Source organism: Zalophus californianus, chromosome 12 (assembly GCF_009762305.2).
Source record: "Zalophus californianus isolate mZalCal1 chromosome 12, mZalCal1.pri.v2, whole genome shotgun sequence".
NCBI lineage: Eukaryota > Metazoa > Chordata > Mammalia > Carnivora > Otariidae > Zalophus > Zalophus californianus.
The window spans coordinates 67,166,664-67,179,146 of record NC_045606.1 but is presented as its reverse complement, the minus strand read 5'-3'; the positions used below and the strand labels follow the sequence as shown (position 1 = coordinate 67,179,146).

The following is a 12,483-nucleotide window of genomic DNA, read 5'->3' as shown; positions in this document are numbered from 1 at the left end:
TTGCTGCTATAAACACTGGGTTGCACATACCCCTTCGGATCCCTACATTTGTATCTTTGAGGTAAATACCCAGTTGTGCAATAGCTGGGTTGTACGGTAGCTCTATTTTCAACTTTTTGAGGAACCTCCATACTGTTTTCCAGACTAGCTGCACCAGCTTACATTCCACCAACAGTGTAGGAGGGTTCCCCTTTCTCCGCATCCCCGCCAACATCTGTCGTTTCCTGACTTGTTAATCTTGGCCATTCTGACTGGTGTGAGGTGGTATCTCATTGAGGTTTTGATTTGGATTTCCCTGATGCCGAGCGATGTGGAGCACTTTTTCATGTGTCTGTTGGCCATTTGGATGTCTTCTTTGGAAAAATGTCTGTTCATGTCTTCTGTCCATTTCTTGATTGGATCATTTGTTCTTTGGGTGTTGAGTTTGATAAGTTCTTTAGAGATTTTGGATACTAGCCCTTTATCTGATAGGTCATTTGCAAATATTTTCTCCCATTCTGTCGGTTGTCTTTTGGTTTTGTGGACTGTTTCTTTTGCTGTGCAAAAGCTTTTGATCTTGATGGAATCCCAATAGTTCATTTTTGCCCTTGCTTCCTTTGCCTTTGGCGATGTGTCTAGGAAGAAGTTGCTGCAGCTGAGGTCGAAGAGGTTGCTGCCTGTGTTCTCCTTTAGGATTTTGATGGACTCCTGTCTCACGTTTAGGTCTTTCAACCATTTGGAGTCTATTTTTGTGTGTGGTGTAAGGAAATGATCCAGTTTCATTCTTCTGCATGCAGCTGTCCAATTTTCCCAACACCATTTGTTGAAGAGACTGTCTTTTTGCCATTGGACATTCTTTCCTGCTTTGTCAAAGATTAGTTGGCCAGAGTTGAGGGCCCATTTCTGGGCTCTCTATTCTGTTCCATTGATCTGTGTGTCTGTTTTTGTGCCAGTACCATACTGTCTTGATGATGACAGCTTTGTAATAGAGCTGGAAGTCCGGAATTGTGATGCCACCAGCTTTGCTTTTCTTTTTCAACATTCCTCTGGCTATTCGGGGTCTCTTCTGGTTCCATACAAATTTTAACATTATTTGTTCCATTTCTTTGAAAAAAGTGGATGGTATTTTCATGGGGATTGCATTGGATGTGTAGATTGCTCTAGGTAGCATTGATATCTTCACAATGTTTGTTCTTCCAATCCATGAGCATGGAACATTTTTCCATTTCTTTGTGTCTTCCTCAATTTCTTTCAGGAGTATTTTATAATTTTCTGAGTACAGATCCTTTGCTTCTTTGGTTAGATTTATTCCTAGGTATCTTACGGTTTTGGGTGCAATTGTAAATGGGATCGACTCCTTAATTTCTCTCTCTTCTGTTGTTGGTCTATAGGAATTCCACTGATTTTGCGGAATGATTTTATATCCTGCCACTTTACTGAATTCCTGTATGAGTTCTAGCAGTTTTGGGGTGGAGTCTTTTGGGTTTTCCACATAAAGTATCATATCATCTGCAAAGAGTGAGAGTTTGACTTCCTCTTTGCCGATTTGGATGCCTTTGATTTCTTTTTGTTGTCTGATTGCTGTGGCTAGGACTTCTAGTACTATGTTGAATAGCAGTGGTGATAGTGGATGTCCCTGCCGCCTTCCTGACCTTAGGGGGAAAGCTCTCAGGTTTTCCCCATTGAGAATGATATTCACTGTAGGTTTTTCATAGATGGCTTTTATGATGTTGGAGGTATGTACCTTCTATCCCTATACTCTGAAGAGTTTTGATCAAGAAAGGATGCTGTACGTTGTCAAATGCTTTTTCTGCATCTATTGAGAGGATCATATGATTCTTGTTCTTTTGTTAATATATTGTATCACGTTGATTGATTTGCAGATGTTGAATCAACCTTGCAGCCCAGGGATAAATCCCACTTGGTCGTGGTGAATAATCCTTTTAATGTACTATTGGATCCTATTGGCTAATATTTTGGTGAGAATTTTTGCATCCATGTTCATCAAGGATATTGGTCTGTAATTCTCCTTTTTTGATGGGGTCTTTGTCTGGTTTGGGGATCAAGGTAATGGTGGCCTCATGAAACGAGTTTGGAAATTTTCCTTCCATTTCTATTTTTTGGAACAATTTCAGGAGAATAGGTATTAATTCTTCTTGAAAAGTTTGGTAGAATTCCCCTGGGAAGCCATCTGGCCCTGGGCTTTTGTTTGTTGGGAGATTTTTGATGACTGCTTCCATTTCCTTAGTGGTTATAGGTCTGTTCAGGTTTTCTATTTCTTCCTGGTTCAATTTTGGTAGTTGATACATCTCTAGGAATGCATCCATTTCTTCCAGGTTATCTAATTTGCTGGCATAGAGTTGCTCATAAGATGTTCTTATAATTGTTTGTATTTCTTTGGTGTGGGTTGTGATCTCTCCTCTTTCATTCATGATTTTGTTGATTGGGGTCATTTCTTTTTTCTTTTCTTAAGTCTGGCCAGGGGATTATCAATCTTGTTAATTCTTTCAAAGAACCAGCTCCTAGGTTCGTTGATCTGTTCTACTGTTCTTTTGATTTGTATTTCATTGATTTCTGCTCTGATCTTTATTATTTCTCTTCTCCTGCTGGGTTTAGGCTTTATTTGCTGTTTATTCTCTAGCTCTTTTAGGTGTAGGGTTAGGTTGTGTATTTGAGACCTTTCTTGTTTCTTGAGAAAGGCTTGTATTGCTATATACTTTCCTCTCAGGACTGCCTTTGCTGTATCCCAAAGATTTTGAACAGTTGTGTTTTCATTTTCACTGGTTTCCATGAATTTTTTTAATTCTTCTTTAATTTCTTGGTTGACCCATTCATTCTTTAGTAGGATGCTCTTTAGCCTCCATGTATTTGAGTTCTTTCTGACTTTCCTCTTGTGCTTGAGTTCTAGTTTCAAAGCACTGTGGTCTTAAAATATGCAGGGAATAATCCCAATCTTTTGGTACCGATTGAGACCTGATTTGTGACCTAGGACGTGATCAAATCTGGAGAATGTTCCATGCGCACTAGAGAAGAATGTGTATTCCGTTGCTTTGGGATGGAATGTTCTGAATATGTCTGTGAAGTCCATTTGATCAGGTGTGACATTTAAAGTTATTATTTCCTTGTTGATCTTTTGCTTCAATGATCTGTCCATTTCAGTCAGGGGGGTGTTAAAGTCCCCCACTATTATTGTATTGTTGTCCATGTGTTTCTTTGTTTTTGTTATTAATTGCCTTATAGAATTGGCTGCTCCCATGTAAGGGGCGTAGATATTTACAATTGATAGATCTTCTTGTTGGATAGACCCTTTAAGTAGGATATAGTGTCCTTCCTCATCTCTTATTACAGTGTTTGGTTTAAAATCTAATTTGTCTGATATAAAGATTGCCACCCCAGCTTTCTTTTGGTGTCCATTAGGATAGTAAATGGTTTTCCAACCCCTCCCTTTCAATGTGGGGGTGTCTTTGGGTCTAAAATGAGTCTCTTGCAGACAGCATATCGATGGGTCTTGTTTTTTAATCCAATCTGATAGCCTGTGCCTTTTGATTGGGGCATTTATCCCATTTACATTCATGGTAACTATTGAAAAGTATGAATTTAGTGCCATTGTATTGCCTGTAAGGTGACTGTTACTGTGTATTGTCTGTGTTCCTTTCTGGTCTATGCTGCTTTTAGGCTCTCTGTTGGCTTAGAGGACCCCTTTCAATATTTCTTGTAGGACTGGTTTGTGTTTGCAAATTCCTTTAGTGTTTGTCCTGGAAACTTTTTATCTCTCCTTCTATTTTCAAGGAGAGCCTAGCTGGATATAGTATTCTTGGCTGCATATTTTTCTCGTTTAGTGCTCTGAAGATATCATGCCAGTCCTTTCTGGCCTGCCAGGTCTCTGTGGATAGGTCTGTTGCCAATCTAATGTTTCTACCTTTATAGGTTACATATCTCTTCTCCCGAGCTGCTTTCAAAATTTTTCTCTTTGTCTCTGAGACTCGTTAAGTTTTACTATTAGATGTCGGGGTGTTGACCTATTTTTATTGATTTTGAGAGGGGTTCTCTGTGACTCCTGGATTTGATGCCAGTTTCCTTCCCCACATTAGGGAAGTTCTCTGCTATAATTTGCTCCAATATACCTTCTGCCCCCTCTCTCTTTCTTCTTCTTCTGGGATCCCAAGTATTCTAATATTGTTTTGTCTTACCGTATTGCTTATCTCTCGAATTCTGCTCTCGTGATCCTGTAGTTGTTTCTCTCTCTTTTTCTCAGCTTCTTTATTTTCCATCATTTGGTCTTCTATATCACTGATTCTCTCTTCTGTCTCATTTATCCTAGCAGTTAGTGCCCCCATTTTTGATTGCACCTCATTAATAGCCTTTTTGATTTCGACTTGGTTAGATTTTAGTTCTTTTATTTCTCCAGGAAGGGTTTCTCTAATAACCTCCATGCTTTTTTCAAGCCCAGCTAGTATCTTTAAAGTAATGATTCTGAACTCTAGGTCCGACATCATACTAATGTCCAATTGAGTAGGTCCCTGGCAGACGGTACTGCCTCTTGTTCTTTTTGCTGAGGTGATTTTTTGTCTTGTCATTTTGTCCAGAGGAGAACAGATGAATGAGAGAACAAAATGCTAACAGGTTAACAACGTCCCGAGATAATATAGTCTAAACAAATCAGAAAATACCTGAAACCAGGGGAGAAGAAAGGGAAAGAAAGAAAAAAGAAAGAGAAAAAAAATAAAAATAAAAAGATAAAAACAAACAAAAGCAGAACAAAACAGAATATGATCAAATATGATCAGGCTAGTGCATAGATCCGTGCCACACACTAGATTTTGGGGGTATTTTGGTCTGTTAGAAGAAAGTGCCTCCTAAAATTGTAAAGAAAGAAAGACTTATATATGTACAAAATAAGGATTGATACGATGAAGGGATGGAAGATGACTGTATAGATGTAAATTATAAAATATTTTATAAAAGGAACTGATAAGAAGTTGTTTGAAAAAAGAAAGAAGATTAAAAAAAAAAAGGGATAGAATGTGATCAGGCAGGAGACTAGAACAAAGCCATACGCTAGTGATTTAGGGTATATTTTGATCTGTTAGAAGAAACTGTATCTCAAAATTTTAAAGAGAGAACATATATATATATATATATATATATGCCAAATATAAGGGTAACTACTATGAAGGGATAGAATATGACTCTAAAAATGAAAAATAAAAAAAAATTTTTAAAAAAAGGGATTGGTAAGATGTTGGTTGAAAAAGGGAAAAAGAAAAATTCAAAAAAAAACAGTTAAAAAAATTAACTTTGAAAGATTGATGAATCATGGTAAAAAAGCCATGAATTCTATGTGCAGTATTCCCCTAGCGCTGGAGTTCTCCCGTTCTCATTGTTCGGTAAACTTGGTCTTGGCTTGCTGGCTGTTCGTGCTGATCTTCTGGGGGAGGGGCCTGTTGCCGTGGTTCCCAAATGTCTTTGCCGGAGGCAGAATTGCCCCGCCCTGTCGGTCAGGGCTAAGCAATCTGTTAGGGTTTGCTCTCAGGAGCTTTTGTTCCCTGCAAGCTTTCCGTATGGCTTTGGAGGACGAGAGTGAAAATGGTGGCCTCCCAATCTCCGCCTAGAGGAGCCGAGAACTTGGGGCCCCGCTCCTCAGTGTGCCCCCAGAGAAAAGCAGTCAGTCACTCCTGTGTCCCCAGTCTCCGGCCGCACTGTGCTCACCCGGTCTGTGACCCAGCGTTTCTATCTCTGGCACCCGACCCCGTGTGGCGTCTCCAAACCCAGCAGATCCCTGCAGTGCACTCTCCCGCTGCTCCTCCCAGAGGAGGAAGGGGAGTCTCCCCGGATCTGCTGCTTGTTGGGTCCCTGCTGGAGGAGCAGTGCCCCGACTGGGCCGCGGATCACAGTTTACGGCCACCCTGAGCTGAGAGCCCGCGCCTCGGCTCCGGCTCTGCAGCCGGCTTCCCCGCTCCGATACCTGGGAGCTCTGCTGCACTCAGGCTCTCCCGGTCTTTCTGTGACCCCGAGGGTCCTGCGACCACACTGTCCCACGAGGGTTCCACCCCCAGCTTAGCCACTGGAGCGACGTCCCTCCACGGAGCCAGCTTCTAAAAGTTCCGATTTTGTGCTCCGCGGCTCTTGCCAGAAGTGGCCGACAGAGGCCCCTCCCCCGCTGTCTATCCTCCCGAATATCGCCTCGGATTCACTTCTCCACACGTCCTACCTTCCGGTAAGTGGTCGCTTTTCTGTTCAGAGAGTTGTTGCTATTCTTTTCTTCGATCTCCTGTTGAGTTTGTAGGTGTTCAGAATGGTTTGATCCCTATTCAGCTGAATTCCTGAGACCAGACGAAATCCAGGTCTCCTACTCCTCCGCCATCTTGCTCTGTCCCAATCATATGTTAGTTCTATTTTTAATACTTTGAGGAACCTCCATACTGTTTTCCAAAGTGGCTGCACCAATTGACATTCCTAAGGACTGCTTTATCTCTGATGTGTATGGCATTTTATGGTTCATTAATATGTTCATCTACATAATTTTTCTTGTTCTTTAGAAAAAATATGATTTTTAAATGAGATTATTATCTTCCTCCTACAGATATTAAAAAGAGAGATCCAGAGAATGATTTGCTGTTCTCAAAATGCTGGAATGTGGCAAAATTAGAATTCAATCTCATGTTTATTGGCACCAATTTCCTTGGTCTTTCTCTCTATATATACATACACATTCTATATACATTAAATATATATATATTACATTACCTCTTGCAAAATTTACCCATGATTTTCACTTGTGAGCATACAGTGAATATGTTTAAACTGGCTAGCCAATGATGTTTCAACCCCTAAAATTCATTTGCTTTCAGGATGGAAAGAAACACAAAGAGAAAAAATGTATTTTTCTAATTTGAAATAGGGCAATGACTACTCCTTAAATAAGGGCATTTGGGGGGAATCAATGATGAGAGTACTAATCAAAATAATTCCCCAAACAGACCGTTTCAAATTTCCATTCAATGAAAGTTAGTAAAAACCTGAATTTCAAGGATAAGTTATCCTTGAATCTACAATTGTTATACTTCTATGTTGTTATACATTTTGACAGGCATTTCATTAATGTTGACAATATACATCAATTGTATAAATATAACTTTAAAGAGTAAATAGAAAGAAATGTCTTTGTGTTGGAAAGTTACATTTGCTTGTAAGAGAAAACAATAAAGTAAATGCAATGTTTCTCTAATCTTTGATTCATTTCTTATTAAAGCGGTAGCTTACATATCTGAATGTCTGATTTCACAGACAGTACAATTATTTTGAAGTACAAAAGCCTACACAGTGTCTTGATTAAATCAAGATGTTTTCCAGCATAGGACAATGTGCCACTGATTTGTGTCCTTCTAATGTGCTAAACTGCCAGAAAATTTAAAAATGACCTTTTGTGCTATAACTCATTAGCCTTTTTGTGGCAATTTAACATATATTTTAGCTTATAAGGATTATATACTCCATGTAAATTTCTATGAGAATAAGTGATTCATTTTAAAAAATTGTATTTTTAAGGCTGAATGAAAGCAGCTAAACACATTGAACTATATACTAAAATGTTATATAAACAACTGTTTTTTTAAAAAAAATTAGCTATTTGAAATATGTGAAAACTTTAAAAATATTTTATAATAAAGAGAAGCATTTCAGGTCTTTTACACCCATCATATAAATGAACATATGGTGCTAAATTGTTTTTCACAAGCAAAATATACTTTCATTAGTTTAGACAACTAGTACACACAATTTATTACAGAAAACCAGATGGATTAGTAAAAGTGAGGCTGTGTTCTGGATATTTTGATTGTTCTGTGGCAAATGGAATTGGTTTGGGGAAATGCCATTTACATTAACTACCATTCTGTTCCATAAACAGTTCAAAAACAGAGCACCTGACTTAAAAATGATAATGGAAATATTGGAAATAGTGGAAAATAACAGTCAGTATTTGAATAAGAAATTCAGCATTACCTTAACAATGTAATCAATGCGGTCAAAGTTGGCCTTATGGACAATTATAATGTTAAGCATACTTGATTAATTCTTTCATAAACAAGGAAATATAAGTTCTGTAATACTACCCACTTAAAATCACCTCAAAGATGAGCCATTTAAAAAATAATAAACACAAGAGGGGTGCCTTGGTGGCTCGGTTGGTTAAGCATGTGCCTTCGGCTCAGGTCACGATCCCAGGGTCCTGGGATGGAGCCCCGCATCAAGCTCTCCCCTCAGCAGAGAGTCTGCTTCTCTCTCGGCCTCTACCCCCTGGCTTGTGCTCTCTCTCTCTCACTTACGGTCTTTGTCTCTAATAAATAAATAAAGTCTTAAAAAATAAAAGAAAGAAAATAATAAACACAAGAGAGAATGAGGAGTCAGGTATGCAAGCTGTGAAGCATTTTTTTTTTTTTCCACATTGGAATCGTATTCAAGGTTTAGAAGACAGAATGAAAACATATTACAGACTCAAATACATGGTCTATTGCTAGGCATCATTTCTCCCGTCTGGGTCCTTTGCCTCCTTTTGTGATTCACTCGTGCTCTAAACCTCTCTGACAGATAAGAGGCCAAAAAAAAAAAAAAAAAAAAAAAAAAGACAGAAGGAAAGGAAAGAGAAAAAAAGGGCGAAAGTCTATATTTTTTTTACAACTAGTCCAACACAAATTTCCATGGCATCTGAGACTTTTGTGTACACTTAGGAGCTCAGAGAAGGGATCTTATAAAGAAATCTAACAGGTAGTCATTTTATATAAGTCTAATAATTCTTAGCATTAAAAAAGAAATTTGTTCTCAACCAGAGGAATACTAAAATGGCTTTTCTCTGCTGCTTTGTTTACTCCTCTTTAGGGTTTTTTTGAAAAGTATGATGCTTCCACCACATATGGAGAGTTAGGCAATGGGCTTTTGGACCCAGGTCCTCTAATGGGCCTATCCCTACATGCAAATGGGAAAGAAACCTGAGATTCCACAAAGTTGTTCTAGCACAGGCACCAGTAACTGTCCAATAAATTGCTGCCTCACCCCATATCAACACAAAATTAATTCCTAACCTCCCTAACTCTTCATTTTCATTGGCTTTGAATACAGACAGAATTATATAGCACTTTATGGCCTCTAATACTTTCCTCAATTGGAATTTAGTATCTTTTGTTGCTATATGCTTCTAAAAACATTTTTTACACAAGCTTCTGTCTCTTGACAAGCTTTTGCTATCTCATCTGCACTCTTCCAGTTTTATGGGCTCTCTGGTTTCATCACTCTTCCTGATTGGCAAAATTCTTTGAGAACAGAACACTCCATAACATCACAGCCTAAGTTCAACAGCAGGAATGGGACGGGTTAAGTGAAAATGTGAGCTTTCTGGTTTGTCACTTCTTCCTATTGTTCCTCTGCCTCCCCATGGTCTTTTATCTGTCCCCTGGCTTCAGAAGTAAGATCTTCTTAGACATCTTCTTTATCCCTCTTATTTATGAAAGTTTGTTCTCAGTTGGCTAGTTGTCATTTTGGAAGGTAACTGACAAATGATTTAATCCTCAAAAGTCTGACTTTGCTTAATTAAAATGCTCCCTGCCATCATGAACAATGCACATACTAGCTGCAAAATAGCAGTTGATAATCCTGGTAGCTAAAGATTTAATTTCTTTAATGGTTATGGTGACTATTTAGAAGACCAGCGCCTTCTTACAAGCACAGGCATCACATCAGGGAAGTACCTTCTCTACTTACTCTGAAGGCTAGATTTTCTAATTTTGCTTTAACAAACTTTCACCATCTTTCCAGACTTTCACCAACATGGAATAAAGTATACAGATGTGCAGACATGCCAGACTCTAAATACATATTGGGAATTGGCTGAGTCAGCTATGTTTAGATGTAAGCTCCTAAGGTTTAGTCTTATTTTGCACCTCTTAAAATCAAGGGGAAGATGGTCATATTTTCTTCTTCAACTGTGAATTCCACATTCCTTTAAAGGAGAATATGCTTGCTATCTTTGAACATGGTAAACAAAATTCAGAGTAAGTCTATAACCTTTCTTACATTAGGAGCCATAATAGCACACTTCAGGACTACAGCCCCTAACATAGCTCATGTATAAGCATATGATAGATGCCAAATATGTATTTGTTAATTGTCAGGTGTAGTATTAAATGATGATGACAATGTGGCTGAAAGTAGATCATTGACTTAGAATAACTAGGCCTAAAAAAAGATTCCAGAATACACAGGATACTCCCTGAGAAGAAGCACTGGTAAGGAGTTGACAAAAACTTACCTCATTAACAATTAAATGGTTATTATAATTTAGACAGTATGATACTTGCACAAGGTCAGGCAAATTCAACAATGGAACTAAATAGAAATCTGACCAACAATCCATACGTTTGGACACTGTCTTTGGGGAGATCCGTGGTGGACGTTTTGAGGGCAGCTGACCCGCAGCCTACACGCCCCAGACCGCCTCCTGTGGAAGCCTGAGCCGGCCATCTTTCTCCCTTTGTCTCATAACCATGTCCCCCAACAAGAATGCTAATTCACCAGCTGTCCGCCTTAACAGATTCAAGAACAAGGGGAAAGACAGTACAGAAATGAGGCGGCGCTGAAGAGAAGTTAACGTGGAGCTGAGGAAAGCTAAGAAGGATGACCAGAGGCTGAAAAGGAGAAACGTAGGCTCGTTTCCTGATGACGTTACCGCCCCACTGCAGGAAAACCGCAACAACCAGGGCACTGTGAATTGGTCCGTTGATGACATTGTCAAATGCATAAATAGCAACAATTTGGAAAGCCAGCTCCAGGCTACTCAAGCTGCTAGGAAACTGCTTTCTAGGGAAAAACAGCTCCCCATAGACAGCATAATCCGGGCTGCTTTGATTCCAAAATTTCTGTCCTTCTTGGGCAGAACTGATTGTAGTCCCATTCAATTTGAATCCACTTGGGCTCTCACTAACATTGCTTCTGGGACGTCAGAACAGACCAAGGCTGTGGTAGATGGAGGTGCTATCCCAGCACTCATTTCTCTGTTGGCCCACATCAGTGAACAAGCTGTATGGGCTCTAGGAAACATTGCAGGTGATGGTTCAGTTTTTCGAGACTTGGTTATCAAGTATGGTGCAGTTGACCTGCTATTGGCTCTCCTTGCAGTTCTTGATACATCATCTTTAGCACGTAGTTACTTACGTAACCTTACTTGGACACTTTCAAACCTTTGTCGCAACAAGAATCCTGCGCCCACATTAGATGCTGTTGAGCAGATTCTTCCTACCTTAGCTTGTCTCCTGCATCATGATGATCCAGAAGTATAGGCAGATACCTGCTGGGCCATTTCCTACCTTACTGATGGTCCAAATGAACGGATTGAAAGGGTTATGAAAACAGGAGTTGTGCCCCAGCTTGTGAAGCTTCTAGGAGCTACTGAATTGTCCACTGTGATTCTTGCTTTAAGACCCATAGGAAATATTGTCACTGGGATAGTGAACAGACTCAGGTTGTAATAGATGCAGGAGCACTTGCTCTCTTTCCCAGCCTCCTAACAAACCCCAAAACTCATATTCAGACAGAAGCTACGTGGACAATGTCAAACATCACAGCTGGTCACCAGGATCAGATACAGCAAGTTGTGAATCATGGATCAGTCCCATTCCTTGTTGGTGTTCTCTCTAAGGCAGACTTTAAGACACAAAAGGAAGCTGTCTGGGCTGTGACCAACTACACAAGTGGCGGGACAGCTGAACAGATTGTATATCTCGTTCATTGTGGCATAACAGAACCACTGATGAACCTCTTAACTGCAAAAGATAACCAAAATTATTCTGGTTATTCTGGATGCCATTTCAAACATCTTTCAGGCTGCTGAGAAACCAGGTGAAACTGAGAAACTTAGTATAATGATTGAAGAATGTGGAGGTTTGGACAAAATTGAAGCTCTACAAAACCATGAAAATGAGCCTCTGTACGAAGCTTCATTAAAACTTGATTGAGAAGTATTTCTCTGTAGAGGAAGAGGAAGAGGAAGATCAGAATGTTGTGCCAGAAACTACGTCTGAGGGCTATACGTTCCAGGTTCAGGATGGCACTCCTGGGGCCTTTAACTTTTAGACTGTACAGCTGAGACAGAAAGTTGTTTGTTGTGTACTCTGGTAGAAGTTTGTCTTACTGTTTCTCTACTAAGAACTCTTTTTAAATGTGTTTTGTTATTGTAGCACTTTTTACAATGAAACTCTACTTGGCCAGTTCCAAATTGTACAACCTGTGTGAAGCTCCTCCTCTCAGTGGGTTTCTTATTTCTAGGTGGAATCTCCTCTCTTGCAGTGTCCTGTAAATAAAGATTAAATTCCACCCTTTTCTTTAAAAAAAAAAAAAATCCACACATTTGGAAACGATATATGCAGAGGTGGCATTGTATAACAAATTCCCTTTGATTTCCTGGGTGATAGGAGTATCTTTTGTTCTTATGAGGCAATGTTGGTGGGCTCCTGA

The 12,483-nt window shown here is 39.4% G+C and overlaps 1 pseudogene; it reads left to right on the top strand.

The window, feature by feature from the left end:
• The first annotated feature begins 10,517 nt into the window (after positions 1-10,517).
• On the top strand, positions 10,518-12,102 carry LOC113911809 (annotated as a pseudogene).
• The last annotated feature ends 381 nt before the right edge of the window (positions 12,103-12,483 follow it).